The sequence below is a fragment of the Vidua macroura genome, chromosome 4 (assembly GCF_024509145.1).
Source record: "Vidua macroura isolate BioBank_ID:100142 chromosome 4, ASM2450914v1, whole genome shotgun sequence".
Taxonomy (NCBI): Eukaryota; Metazoa; Chordata; class Aves; order Passeriformes; family Viduidae; genus Vidua; species Vidua macroura.
Genome location: NC_071574.1, coordinates 62,583,014 through 62,597,008, shown reverse-complemented (window position 1 = coordinate 62,597,008; position 13,995 = coordinate 62,583,014). Strand labels below are relative to the sequence as shown.

The following is a 13,995-nucleotide window of genomic DNA, read 5'->3' as shown; positions in this document are numbered from 1 at the left end:
AGAGGTCATTCATCCATCACTTCCCTGAAGCCTGCTGGCTACAGCAAGGGTAAGCCAGGGTTGAGCAGAGCAAACAGCAAGCACTCCTGTAAATTGAACCGTAGATTTAAACAGCCCTTTACTTCCCTTTGATAAGCTGAACATCTGAAGACTGTGCATCCCTCACAGCAGGCCATTGTCTCCAGCTTCCAAATGCTCCCATGATTCTGTCCCCCTTTTGCTACATGCCCTGATGTACTTGTCATTTATTTAGCACTTGAGCAAAGGCAGTGACCAACTTAATACACATGCTAACAGCTTTGGTAAGTCTTAGAATAGTCTTGGTGAGTCACATGCTGATTTGAAAATAAATGAGACGACCAGAAGCCACACCTCATGTGTATCCTACCACTGACCAAATTCTGAGCAGTGGCCCCACACAACCGGAGGCAATCAGTTTTCTTACACTTACATTTAAACATTCACATCTTTCAGCAGATGTGGGACTGATCCATTTGCTTGTCTTCAATATGGAGCTAAGCTGAGGTGTTTTGAGCAAACTGTGAAAGAAACCATTGCCTTTCTGCAGCCAGCCGCCCTGCTGCCATTCAGCTGTCCAGGTACAACTGAGTTAAGCCTGGTTAACTTAGTGGGGGAGAGGGACTCAGTTCAACACTGGGACTCTTGCCATTTGCTATCAAATGCAGAAAGAAACACCAGGAGCCAAGAATCTACTCAAGCCACTTGGCCTCCAGTGCGCCTCCTTCTGCCCATTCCACCAAGTGACAAAAGGAGTAATAAGGTGTGAGGCTCAACAAAGATCCTTGCTTGTGATAGAGCAATGAATAGATAGGAAAATGAGAATAAGGGGATCAGCAGACTTAGTTCTAACACACCATTTCTCTCCATTTTGATGTCCAAACTGATGCAATTAATGTCAGATGCATAGAGGAAGCACAAGACCTTTCAAGTGTACAGTTTTTACTCAGATTAAACTAACCTATACATATTCAATATTGCCTTTTTCCCACCCTGAGGAAAATCACCCAGTTTCTGTGTAGTTGAAAATTCTTTATGATGCAAAAAACCAAAATTGCTGAGTAAACTGTCAAGATGAGAAAATTCCTGTTGTTGAGCTTGTGTTTAACCCTTTTTCTGCTGCAGGACTTCATCTGTGGAACACATACTCCAGTGATCCAACAAATGCCTCCTCAGAGGCCACCAAGCAGCGGGAAAAAGGAATGGGAACTACTTCCAGAAAAAATAACATAAGAAAAGCACTGCACAGATGTTCAGTCTAAAGAATCACAGTTGGTACAATTTTAGGACCTGACTTGTAACCCAAACAAATCAATAGAGCCCTAGAGCTTCCAAAGGTGCTGGAGTGCTTTATGCCAATTCAGCCACTTTATTCTCATGCTGCCCAAGCATTTGTACCCTAAAAGAGTTTGTTTTCCAGGAGAGAAGATGGAGGGCTTCACAGGTTAGCTTGGCCCCAAGGGTAAGACCACACAGTTCACTTCTTCTGGAGTGGCTGTTTTCCAGTAATCAACCTGTGACTTGCTGAAGGGGAAATCCTGCTCACTGTGAGCACAGCAGCACCAACAGCTGCTACTTCTCATGGGAATTTTACAGACAGAGTGCAAAGGAAAATTAAACAGTGAATTTATAACACAATGCAGAGCTCCGAAAGGAAAACTGGAACAAACCCTGTGTGGTCTAGGCTCTGCCTCAGTGTCATCCCAACATTTTCTTTGTAATGTGTAACACAGTGTTCTCTTTGCTTCACTACCCACAAGAGAACAGACCAGAGCCTTTTCATAAAAACCATTCCCTATTAGCCAGCCAAATGGAACATATAGATTCAAAAAAGACAGAATCATAACACATAAAAGTTTTGACCCTTTGTTCTTTCATTTTTTTTCCTAACAAAACACTATGGCAAAACTACATGTTCAAGGGAACAACTTTCAACAGAACAAGTGCAACCTGACTCCCTTTTGTTTCCCATCCCCGGTTCTGAATGTTCTCATGACAAAGACTGTTTCACTATTTTACTACATAAATTGAAGCAAATCCATCAGCTTCTCAAAGGTTCTGAGGTGGCTACTGTATATTTGGACTTTCAAAGTTCATGCTGAATTTCATTCCATTTCTTTGAATTATTTCCAGTTAACTTGAATTCATCACATAGTCTACAAAATAATCCAGCTTTGATGGGAAGATGCCAGGAGACAAGAAATCCACCAAACTGCTCCTCTTACAATTACTTCTCAGCTTATAATCACCTTTTAAAGCAATCATCAGATTTACTCCAGAGATTTCAGGTGTCTACAGTGACCCGTGAAGTACTGCCAATTAACAATATACATATACAAAAGTATAGGTCAAGTTAAGATGATTCAAAATTGTCCAAAACCCAAATCCAATAGCAATAAAAACTGCTGTATTTAGTCCACTCTTTGAATAAGACTTTAGATTTACCTCCATCCCAAAAGCCCTCAAAAAATTCTGCTTTGCACTTTTCAATATTCTCAATGGAAAGAACACTCTTTCAAGTGAAGGATCATTAAAACAAAAATTCTCCTTCCTTCCTGGGCAAAACTTAATGTTTGTGGTCACATTAATGTTTACCTGTGGTAGACAAATCTTCAAAAGAAAAAAAAAATACTTTAATCTGCCATTCAGTCTGACTAATGCTTTATTTAGAAAAGCCTATGTTACAACCAATTACAGCACATCCTGCCTAATTACCTGGGAGTTGCTCTACAACAAAATACAATTCTATTACTAGAAATAATAGGCTTGGCTTTGGTTTGTGGATTACAGCAGCTGCAGCCAAGAGATGTCATAAATAATGTACCAGCAACTAAATCAAAACCTATCAAGAATTCATAGTGCATAACAAAAGTGAGGACAAAAAGTTAATGCTGGCATCCCCACTGTTCTTACACTGAGCAGTTCAGTGCAAACAAGACCAATGTTATCTTTCTGTACAGGTAATGAAGTGACTTGGGTGTCTAAGCAATTTCTAAAGAATTGAATTTCCCCTGCTAATGATTTCAGCATTTCACACTGATTTTTACATTCAGATAAATAAGGTAACTATTCTAAGCAATTCACCATAGAACAGTCCATTTTATATTGTGAGAGCAGCAGAAAGGAACTTCCAGAAAACAGATAATCCCAGTTCTGCAAATGGAATGAAAAAAAAAAAAAAATTAAAAATCTGTGTCACTTCATGGAATAAAGAGATTGATTCACTTCAGCAATGTGAAGCCAGTCCAATGGAGGCTCATTAAGATGCTGGGAACTGGAGCACACAATGTACAAGGAATGGCTGAGGGAGCTGGGTTAGGTCATTCTAGGAAATGAGGCTAATGGAGGATCTCATTTCACTCAGCATCTAAAGAGAAGTTTTAAATAAGACAGGGTCAGAGTAGTCAGTGAAAAGGCAATAGATGGCAAGCACAAGCTGCAAGATAGGAAATGCCAGCTGACATAACCCCTCACAACGACAGCGTAAAGCTGTGATATTTCTGACCTGGACATTTTTCAGAACTAGGCAGGATGAGGCCATGAGTGACCTGATTAACTTCTGCAGCAACTCCTGCTTTAAGCAGGGATTGTACTTGATGTCCATTGTGCTCCGTTGCAACTAAAATCATTCCCTGCATGGATGGAATATAGTAGAAACTTGCCAGTAAAGCAGTGATATAAGGGACTAACAGGGTATCAGAAAACTTATGTCCTACTGCCAGCATGCTAAAGAAAAAATAAATCATTATTTTTATTATAATAACAGCACTGTGTATTTATGCCAAACATGAATTTAAAAAAATAAAATAAAATAAAATAAAAGCAGAAGAACTCAAGCACTTGGATGTACCAAGACTTCCAGTTGGCATAGAAATCAAATATAATTTTATATTTAAATATTCACTCATATTTATTTATTGATGTACCTTTAAAATGTTTACAAGCCTTTTGAGAAGATAAGCCTTACTACCACTTTGAAGCCCTCGGAACTCCAACCCTGCTTTTCACATAGCTGGGCACATTAAGAGATCTCTAACTGGACCTGTTAAGGTAATGCTATGAGATAGGTCATGGTGTTTTATGAAACATATTTGTAACATACTTTTCTGGTCTTTACACAATCAACTTTATTTCCTTCTTCAGTTTTATTTAAAGATGATTCTTGGATGCTTTCCACTCTGGAATACCAACAGATTAAGATATTCATCTGAGGCCACATGGAAAGCTGAGGCATGGGAGTTTTCACTGTAGGCATCCACACTGTGCCAGAATGTGCTGCACTTTCACAGTGCAGAGGTTTCATCTTTTACTGGTGCATCCTTTCCACTAGCACTGAGAAATCTGAATTGTACTGAAAACTGCACCAAAATAGCACCAAGAGCTTAAGTACTATGCACCCAAAATCATCATACATACAAAACTCCATCACATGTATATTTTGCTTCCAAATATTTTTAATTGGGGAAAAAAGTAAAATACTATTATTTTTCTAATTCTACCTGTTAGGCTGAAGAAAATTAAAAATTAATGAAACCTGAGAGACCAGTATTTAGCACAGAAACTGCATAGGGGTAGGGTGAAGGGAGAGAAATCTCAAACTGTAGTCAGTGTACTTCAGAACAGCATAACTTGATTTTTACATTCTATCCCAAGGAGACGTTACAAAATTAGGGACTGGACAGCTTATGGTAAGAATTAAGATAAAACAATGATAAGTTTCCAAATTCTTGGAAGAGAGTAAAATTTACAATAATTTTACATTGAAATCTTCAGAACAGCCAACAGTCCTAAGGAAAGATAGCATTACAGAAAACTATTCTAAATCATACAGAAAGCAGAACCATACATACCCTTCCTGCCAGAATGGAAAGCTTGGAAGCCAGACTATCAAAAGGCTGAATGACATTGATGCTTTTGAACCCAATTGTTAAGTTTTTTGATATTAAGAAAGTATGCTTTACCACGTCTCTTTATTTGTTTCCCTAACTTTTGCCCAGAGGTGGTTGTATTTCACTGATACTGTGATGCCTTTCTATCAAGGGGAGTAATTTGATCTGTATGCACACTCTTCAAGAAAAATTATATTCACTTGGTAAAGAAAGTACATACCAGATTTAAAAAAAAAAAAAATTTTTACTCACACAGATGCTTTTCAACAAATGTGTGATAAGTATTGCCCCACTCCTACCCAAAATGACAATTACAGATCCTATGATAGAAAGTTGGGATAAAATGTATTCACAAGCCATTGAAATATCTACAGTCTGTCAAAGCAACTGAGAAGAAAGCCCTACCATCAGAAGGATATCAACTCTGGAATAGCTTTCTAAAAAACATGTTTGGAGCTAATGTGTTAGGCCAAAATACCAAAACTTAACACCTCACCTAAAAAGCAGCTTCTCCAGTCTGGACTGAAGCAATCAGGCCCAGAAGAGACAAACCAGTTCTGTGAAAGAGGAAGGGTAACAGCTAGCCAAAAAAGGCCACTAGGAGAAAAAAATCAGTGAGGAAGTGAAATATCCTTTTTGAAGGTTAGCTCAAGAATAGGTATTTGTTGAAACATAGTAACTTGCTAATCCGTGTTCTATAAGCAATAGAAGGAAAATACACCAAGGGAGAAATAGGAGGAGCAGAAGCAGGAGGAGACAAACCCAACTTACACATAAATCTCCCCAAAATAATTTTTTAAAAAATAGCTGGAACAGAGATTCAATTGACTAATTGACATATTATCAGTCATCTTTTCAATGAGAGGCTGCAGGGAGAGGGAGGAAAAGCCATCAACTAACATTCTGTATTTCAAAAAACAAAAAACAAAAAAAAAAAAACCAAAAAAAAAAAAAAAACCACAAAAAAAATCAAGACATTTAAATCTTACCGTAAAATGTATTTCATTTTTATCAGCTATCTACACCCTCAAATTCTTCAGCATGTAAGATTATATTTACATTTTAGAAACTGGCTTGTATTGAGTTTTTAATTGTCCCAATTCTTACCAAATTAAAGCTGCCTAACAATACGTGGATCTTAATAAATAAGTTATGTGGGAAATATTGCCTTTGTTATTTTCACACTGAAAAATATATTCCACACTGCAGAGATAATGAGGGTATAAAACATTAACACTACATTTTTCTATACCATTCTGCATAATTAACTGTGCAGCTGTTCATTCATTCAGTCCCAATAACCAAATTAATTTGCAATCAGTTCACAGTGGATGCTCTGGAGCAGACTGCATGTACTGCAGAAGCAAGTGAAGCTGCTCACATTCCACACGCCACATCAGTGCACAAGCTGCTCAATTCTAAGAGATGCAACAGGGTAAAAGAGATGCAAAATAGTATTTTCAAAGATCAGCTATAAAAAGGCACTGTGCCATCAGCTGTCTCATAGGGAAAATATGGGTATTTTCAGGTGAGTCTCATCATGTGTCAGTGCTCTCTGATGGAGCCCTGTCCTTCTCAGGCTCAAGCCGAAAACTTTAAGGACACAAACATTAAACATCCATAAACAATACAGCTCTTTCCTATTATTTGTATTAATGCAGTATTACAGCCCCAGCACTGGTGGGAATCCCACAATCAGTTCTCCAAATTACCTATATTCCCAAGAAACAAAAGACCAAGTGAGGAAAGCAGAGTAATAACAGGTTCTCAAAAAAGGTCACAGAACAGGCTGGTGGAATGAAGGTGGAGCCAGCAGCATCACTAGCTGCTGAGTGGAATGTCACATGTACCTTTTCACAAGTTCCCTGACACCATGACTTCAACCTTTTCAGATTTTAAAAAATATCCTATCCCAGGTTTTATACCTCATTCATCATCATGAAAATGCAATGAGCAATGAAGCTAGCTGCTTTGATTGTGGTTTCTCATTTATTTCATTTTGCAGAGTGGCAAAAGAAACATTGATACATACATAGAGAGAGAGAGAGAGAGAGAGAGAGAGAGAGAGAGAGAGGAGAGAGAGGGGAGAGAGGAGAGTCATTCCATCTGCCCCAGGTTAAGGGCCCTGCACCTCCCTGCTGTGCCAGCCTGCTGACAGTGGGAGCTAATGGGTGACAATGCAGCAAAGCACCTCCTATTACCAAAAAACTTGACAGCTCACTGTTTTCATATGAACTTAGTACAGAGGAATCATGCCACAATAAAAGCTCCAAGATTGCTGTTCTCAATTTGTTCACATAGAAGCGTGGATCATGGGCAAAACTTCCCTCTTTCATGTAGGGAGGGAGGGCAAAAGAAAATCACAAGCCCCATGGATGACTAATGCATAGAAAGACAGCATTTCCTGTTTCTCACCTTAAACCTGTCTGCTGAGGCTGGCAAGAAAGAGGATAATTTCTTGTAGGGAGGCTTATTCAATAAGATACCATGACAAAACTGAGGAAACACCAGCAAAGCAACTTTTCTAAGCATCCTACTGCTACCACCCTGCATGGGTCTTGGGAAGGAAAGATCAATTCTGTTACCATCAGTCCTGGCCAAACAGAGTCTACTTAAAACAAGAACCTGTGGTATAATTCCCACAAAGTCTGCTGCACTAGTTAAAGGAATTAGAAATTCTATTACTTAGGCTCAAGTTACTCAAACAAGAGAAAAGGATTCTTAAGCCATTTAAAATAAACGGTTATTCTTTCTCAATAAATTAACTCACTCATTATGAGTTACATCTTGCAATAACTTAATTCATTTTCCAGAAGGAGGATTAAGGGGGGAAAAAAATCAACCTGTAAAGCAACAAAATTCTCATGCTCCAAGATGTATTTAACATGTTCAGCAGCCATGCTGCAATCAGCTTCAATAAGCACAAGTGTACTGCAAGAGCCCTTTCCTAACTACATAAATCACAGCTTTCTAACTGGATCTTAATTTGCATGTCATACATTCTCTATGTGATCACAAGCTAGTGCAGAAACATGTTAACATTCAAAATCATCATCACTATTCCAAGTTGCTGAAGACATGGAAAAGTAGTTGTGACAAGCACTCTCATTGGTGACCAACAGATATTCTGTAAAGAAATTTGGATAGACTTATTTGGTAGCTTTTACTTAATATTTTTTTCAGTTTGGACCTTCATTCATACTAAGACATTAAAATAATCTTTAAATTCTATTATGGAAACACAGACCAAAAAGTACCTGTTTCAGCTAAATCCCATGCACTGGAAAGCCTTTTAAAAGACATCTCCTTCAAAGGAGTCTACAGGTCACAGCTTGGAGAACAGTCCCAAATACCCACAGTCAAATTTCACTCCTCTGTTGAATGGCCAAAAGCTACAGCCAAAACATGTGGCAGGATGAATGCAACACCAAGGTACCAACAAGGTTACTGCCAGCCCATTGCGCTGGGCTCGGGCTCAGAAAGTCGATGGTGGGTCCGTGTCCCTTGGAGCATGCACGGCAACAGCGGCACCCTCTGTGCTCCTGAATCAATTCCACTCCCCATTGAAAACATCAATAATTGTCTCTTCGATACTTTGCACATTCCAAGGTTTGTCAAGATATGCTTATTTAATTTCCTTCACCTTCTACATCTTTTTCCTCCTGACACCCATAATAAAACATTGCTGATATGCTAAAACCTACTACATCCACTTTTTAACTATGGTTTTACAGCACATTTTAAATCTCCAAAATAAATTTAAAATACCGAGTTTCCTGCACAATTCAACTCATACTGGCACACTGTTGAGTATTAGCAAGACAATGCAAGCTGGAATAAAGACAATGAAAGTCTTTGTAATACTTTTACATGAATATAGAAATATGATCAAAGAGAGCATAGAAAATCTGTTGTTCAGTAAGAGAAAGAAAATTCTAATTGTAAGACTGTCTTTTCAACACTACTGCCCAAAACCTTTGCTCAGTGGAACAGGTGTAAATAAGGATATAATATAAGCACAAGAGAGCTACACAGGTAAAATTGAGGACACTCTACTTTGATTGCATAACTTGCATTACTCATGATGATGCATTAGGTAGAGAAAGCACAGCTAGACTTTAGATCCCAAGCTGAGTTCACTGGGCTAATAATTAGAAAGCCATTTTTTTTTTCTTTTTTGACTTGGAAGGAGACAATTTGATATGAAAATCACAGACTCAATAACTCCATCCCTTAGGGCCATTTCTACAAAGTCACTTTTCAAAGCAGAGCCACAATGTAAGGCTATCTGGAAGTGAAAGTTGTTGCAGAATACAGTTGCTTATTTATTAAGCAGTACTTCATACCAAAAATTTCACTGGGGCACTGAACTGTACATTGGGGGTTTTTGTTTTCCTTTTTAAATTAATTTCAGGAAACAGCTGAAATGAGTTTCACCTACAAGTCCAAAGATTTTGGAAACAAATGCCTATATTCATTTTCACAGATTCTGTGAGCCATCTGGAAATTTTACTTTCCTGAGCCGTATGCTGTTCACTCTATCCACCTTAAAAGAATCTCTGGCTCTTTGTAGTCTGGATTTTTGCTTTGGTGTAGGCCTGCACTCTGTAAATGCCCAAAACCCCCTGCAGTCACTGTGCCCCAATCACTCCTGATGGCCAGCAGGCTTGCACAAGTGAGCCTTGTCCTTGAATAGGTGGTTTGTTGTGGGTGCAGACTGAAGGAGCTGTGCCACCACAGCCAGGATATTCCTGACTCCTTGGGATTTGCCGAGCACGATGCTGTCGGTGAGGCTCTCCTGCGTGTTCTCACCTCTACCTACACAGCCGCTGATCTAGACTTTGACCCTCCCACAGCACTTTGACTTTTATTCCCCCTCAGGCTGCTTTTGGAGTAAGGAGTCCCAGAAAGCTCAGCTGGGATATCCAAAAATATTTAAGGAGGTGGGGAATTCTGTTTCTTCATTTAGTATTTCTTTACCGATAACATGGGGCAAAACAAGCCAACATCTCTGAAAACAGGGCTACCTAGCATTCATCTAGGGCTACCTAGCACTCAGCAGGCAAAGCTAAGACGATCCAACAGTGCAGTTAACATCGAGTAATGCCATTTGTTTTGCTGTGGTGAAGCTGTAACAACGTGGTGTTGCCATTGGGAACAATGGCAATTACACAGCAAGCCACTTTAGCATTACTCTATCATTACAGCTTGATAATATGTAATCAAAATGTTATTAGCAATCATCAGCAGCATCTATTATTCATTGCTTAGATCAAGCTAAGAAACAGAAGGCTGCATGCCTACCAGTAACAGGACTCTGAGCCAGTCTAAGCACAGGGTTGGAAGGTAATTCCATGGCCATATAGTGCTGAGTCACCACTGCATAACCTTCAGCAATATTACCAACTCAGTTGTTCCATGTATAAAATTGAATAATAATAATCATCATCTATATTTCCAGTATTATTAGGAATAATTAACTCAAATAAGTATTATCATTAATTTCATACTGGTTACTAATTCAAAGTTAAACTATTTGATTGTAAAATTTAATAATTATATCTGAAGTTGCAGGCATTCAACAGATGCAAGCAGTTACCTGAGGCTGTAAAATATGTGCATCTATATATTTGTGTACAAATGGGTCCATAAAGCATATGAAAACACACTCAACAAAAATGGTCAGTTGGTTTCAGCTCCTTCACACTGTAAATATGCTGGATAAATATGTGTGTGAACTCTGACATGAACAGCTCTAGTATGTAAAGTATCTTCTATGTATGCACAACTTGTTGCAATAATTTTAGTATTTGAATTCTCACTTTTTTCATTAGGCTAATGAGCTCTAACATAACAACCAACCTGTATTCCCAATATGTACCACAGTTTGGAAACTCTAAAAGTAGATCTCAAAACAATCCTCTGTTCCTTCTGAAAAAGTTATTTTAGTTTATATTCAAGAGGCAACCAATGTTATATCTATTTATTTCCTTACCTAAATTTGAGTAAAATAATTATACAATTTACATATTGACAATTACTTCATAAGCAAATTAGGAAAGCATCAGAAATAGCTGACTAAAGAAGCACAGTCTGGTATTTTTTAACTGCATACTTCCATCAGGATTTTGTCTTCACCTCTTCAGTGCAACCAGACATGGCTGTTACAAGTAAAAACTCTGTTAAGAACATCATTACACAGCACTATTTTCCCTATTTATTCAACAGTGAAAAATTCTAAGGTAATTCAAATTTAGGTCTCCCAAGTCTGTAACCTGACTTATGTGGGCAGGCATAAGTTACCTAGATAAAGTGACAGTGCTCTGCAGAGGTACAAAAACGCAACACCAACATCCACCCACACATCATCTTCACAGAGTTCCCCCATCTAGGCATGTACCTCTGACTGGTGTTTTTCACCACCATTTGCATCACTCTTAAAAGTCTGACTGCAGCTCCAAGGTCACTAAGAACAAACAAGTATCAGTAGACCATCTTTTCTCATTCTTTGTTCCACTAAAAAAGGGGAAAAAATTATTTTGAGTGAAATTCTTTTGATGGGAGAAAAGGAAAGAGATGAAGGGGATATATGTTTTAGAAGATGAAAGACGCAGTTTTAAGGAACAAAATAACTGATAAACAACCTACGAAGGTAGGTTAATATTTACTGTCCAGAAAGAGAAACTGGGATATTATTAACATTAAAAAATTACCCTAGTCAGAATTGATTCATTTATAGAAGTAGTTTATTTTCACTTAGTGACTAAGTCACATAGTGACTTAGACAATATGATTTCTGGTATTATCTAGCCAGGCAAGATAGGAACAAAAACATTTGGCCAATTCAGGAAATAACTGGAGAGGGTCTATTACCACTAGGGCACAGAAACAGATTAATTGCATTTCTCTGCTAACAAAAAAACCCTGTACCATTTTTCACACCTGTTTTACAGCATATTTGTTTGATACAAATAAAAAGAATGCAAAAGAGAATTAAACAAAAAAGCTGAAAAATAAATACACTGTGCATACTGGTCAGGCTGCCAATGCGAATTCAACACCCCAGTTCCATCAGCAAACGTGGGTGAAAACTGGTGAAGCTCCAACCATTTTACACAGGGAGAAACACAGAAGTCTCTTGACTGTAAAGGGACTTCAGCTTCAATCAGTTATTTAGTACAAACAGTGAGCTACATCTCAGCAGAGAGGGGCACTATTTGATACTTTTGCAATGGTTGGTCTGATTGGCACTTTTCCAGACCCAAGCACTTTGTAACTTTTCCAGTTTGACAACAGCGTGTGTCTCTTCTACGTCACAGCAAGCAGAGGTGGAGGAAGGAGGTGAGCCCAGAACATATCCAGGTATGGATCACCTAGATAGTAACCCCTGGCCCAAGTGCTCATCTTAAGTACTCACTTCCTTTCAGCTTTTCCATCCTGGTTTTAGAAACCACAGAAACACAGAATGGTTTCGTCTGGGTTGCAAGGGGCCTGAAAGACCATCTAGTTCCAACCCCACTGCCATGGGCAGGGAACCTTCCACTAGATTAGGAGACTCAGAACTCATCTAGCCTGTCTGGTCAAACCCCAGCCTCCATCCTCATCCCTGGCTCAGCAGGTTCTGGGCATCATCACATCAAGGAGGGAGCTCCCAAGGGCTCTCTTGACAAAGTGGACAGCCCAAGGCACCATGATGTCTAGTCCCAAGGAGAGTCCCCCAAGGCCCCATTCCTGCTGCACTAAAGTGGTGCCATGGGCACCCAGCACATCTCCAAAGCCTGACACCACTGAGAGCCCTGAGGACATCTGTGCCCAGCCCTTGGACCAGGACCATGACCTGTGCCAGTACCAAAGCATCTGGTACATCTGTTACTGGTAAGTAAAAAGGCACAATTTCCATATGATGTGCACTAGTATCAATTTTATTTGAATGCAGTTCACACCAGTTCTTTACACCAGCTGTCAGCAAGGTCTGGATGACCTTGTTTTAAGTGTTTATGTTCTCCAAAGAAAGAAACATTATCTGAGGCTAGTTTATGTTTATTTTAAAAGACCAAAGTGTTTATTTTGAATAATCCAACTGAAATGCTTAAAAGACTATGATAGATACTCTGAAGTACGAATTGGAAAACTTGAAATATATTGCATATGTTGTATGGGCCACTGACAAATAACAGGAAAGCAGTTTGTGCTGACGCAGTTGGGAGTATCCAAACTGTCATTTGGTTGTCTTATTTGTACAAGATGTTAGACAAAAATTAAAACAGAAACAAATGTGCAATAAATTTTGCATCTTGTAAGTTTAAAACATAGTTACAAATGACCTGTCATAGCCCTAAAAAGGCCAATCCTGAGCTAATGCTAAGCAGTCTCCATTTGATCTTACTCTCTTTCCTGAATACCTCCTTCTTACAACTAGAACTTTTTAGAAATACCCTTATTCTGCATGGATCACTGGCCCTAGCCAGACTGAGCACTATTCAGACACTGGCATGACAGCAAGTTATTGCAGAACCACTGTCACTGAAAAACACCACACGGTTAAAATAATGCCACGTCTTTCAAAATAAGTAACAAGGCTGTTTTGCAGCATGTCCTAGAAACAGACTTTTCCCACTCCCTATTCCCTTACCCAGTCCTTTTCTTGGATTGTCTCTGTAAATGTCCTTATACTCACAGATGAAGGCCAAGTCCCCATACAAGCTCTTGGGACAGCATGGAGTTTGTAAGTACCTAAGCCACACGGTAACAGATAAACTATTTGTTTCTAGACCTGAGCTTATGAGCTACATTTGAATTTAACTCACCTGTCATTTATTTCTACTGCTAGAAATAACCAGCAAAACTAGCAGAGCAAATACTGGTGCGCAGTACCACATTTATTGATAACAGTGAAAGACTTACATGATGCGTCTAGCAAAAATTTGTTTTGGAAAATTTACACAAACCCAAGAAATTTATACACACACCAAAACAAAAAAAACAAAACAAAACAAAACAAAACAAAACAAAACAAAACAAAACAAAAAAAAAAAAAAAAAAAAACCCGCTGGAGCACAAAAAGCCTCCCTAGCAAAAAAACAACTAA

At 38.7% G+C, this 13,995-nt stretch overlaps 1 protein-coding gene across 1 annotated transcript in view; it reads right to left on the bottom strand.

The window, feature by feature from the left end:
- SORCS2 (sortilin related VPS10 domain containing receptor 2) overlaps positions 1-13,995 on the bottom strand; it is a 529,534-nt gene that overhangs the window by 341,125 nt on the left and 174,414 nt on the right. The window lies entirely within an intron of this gene.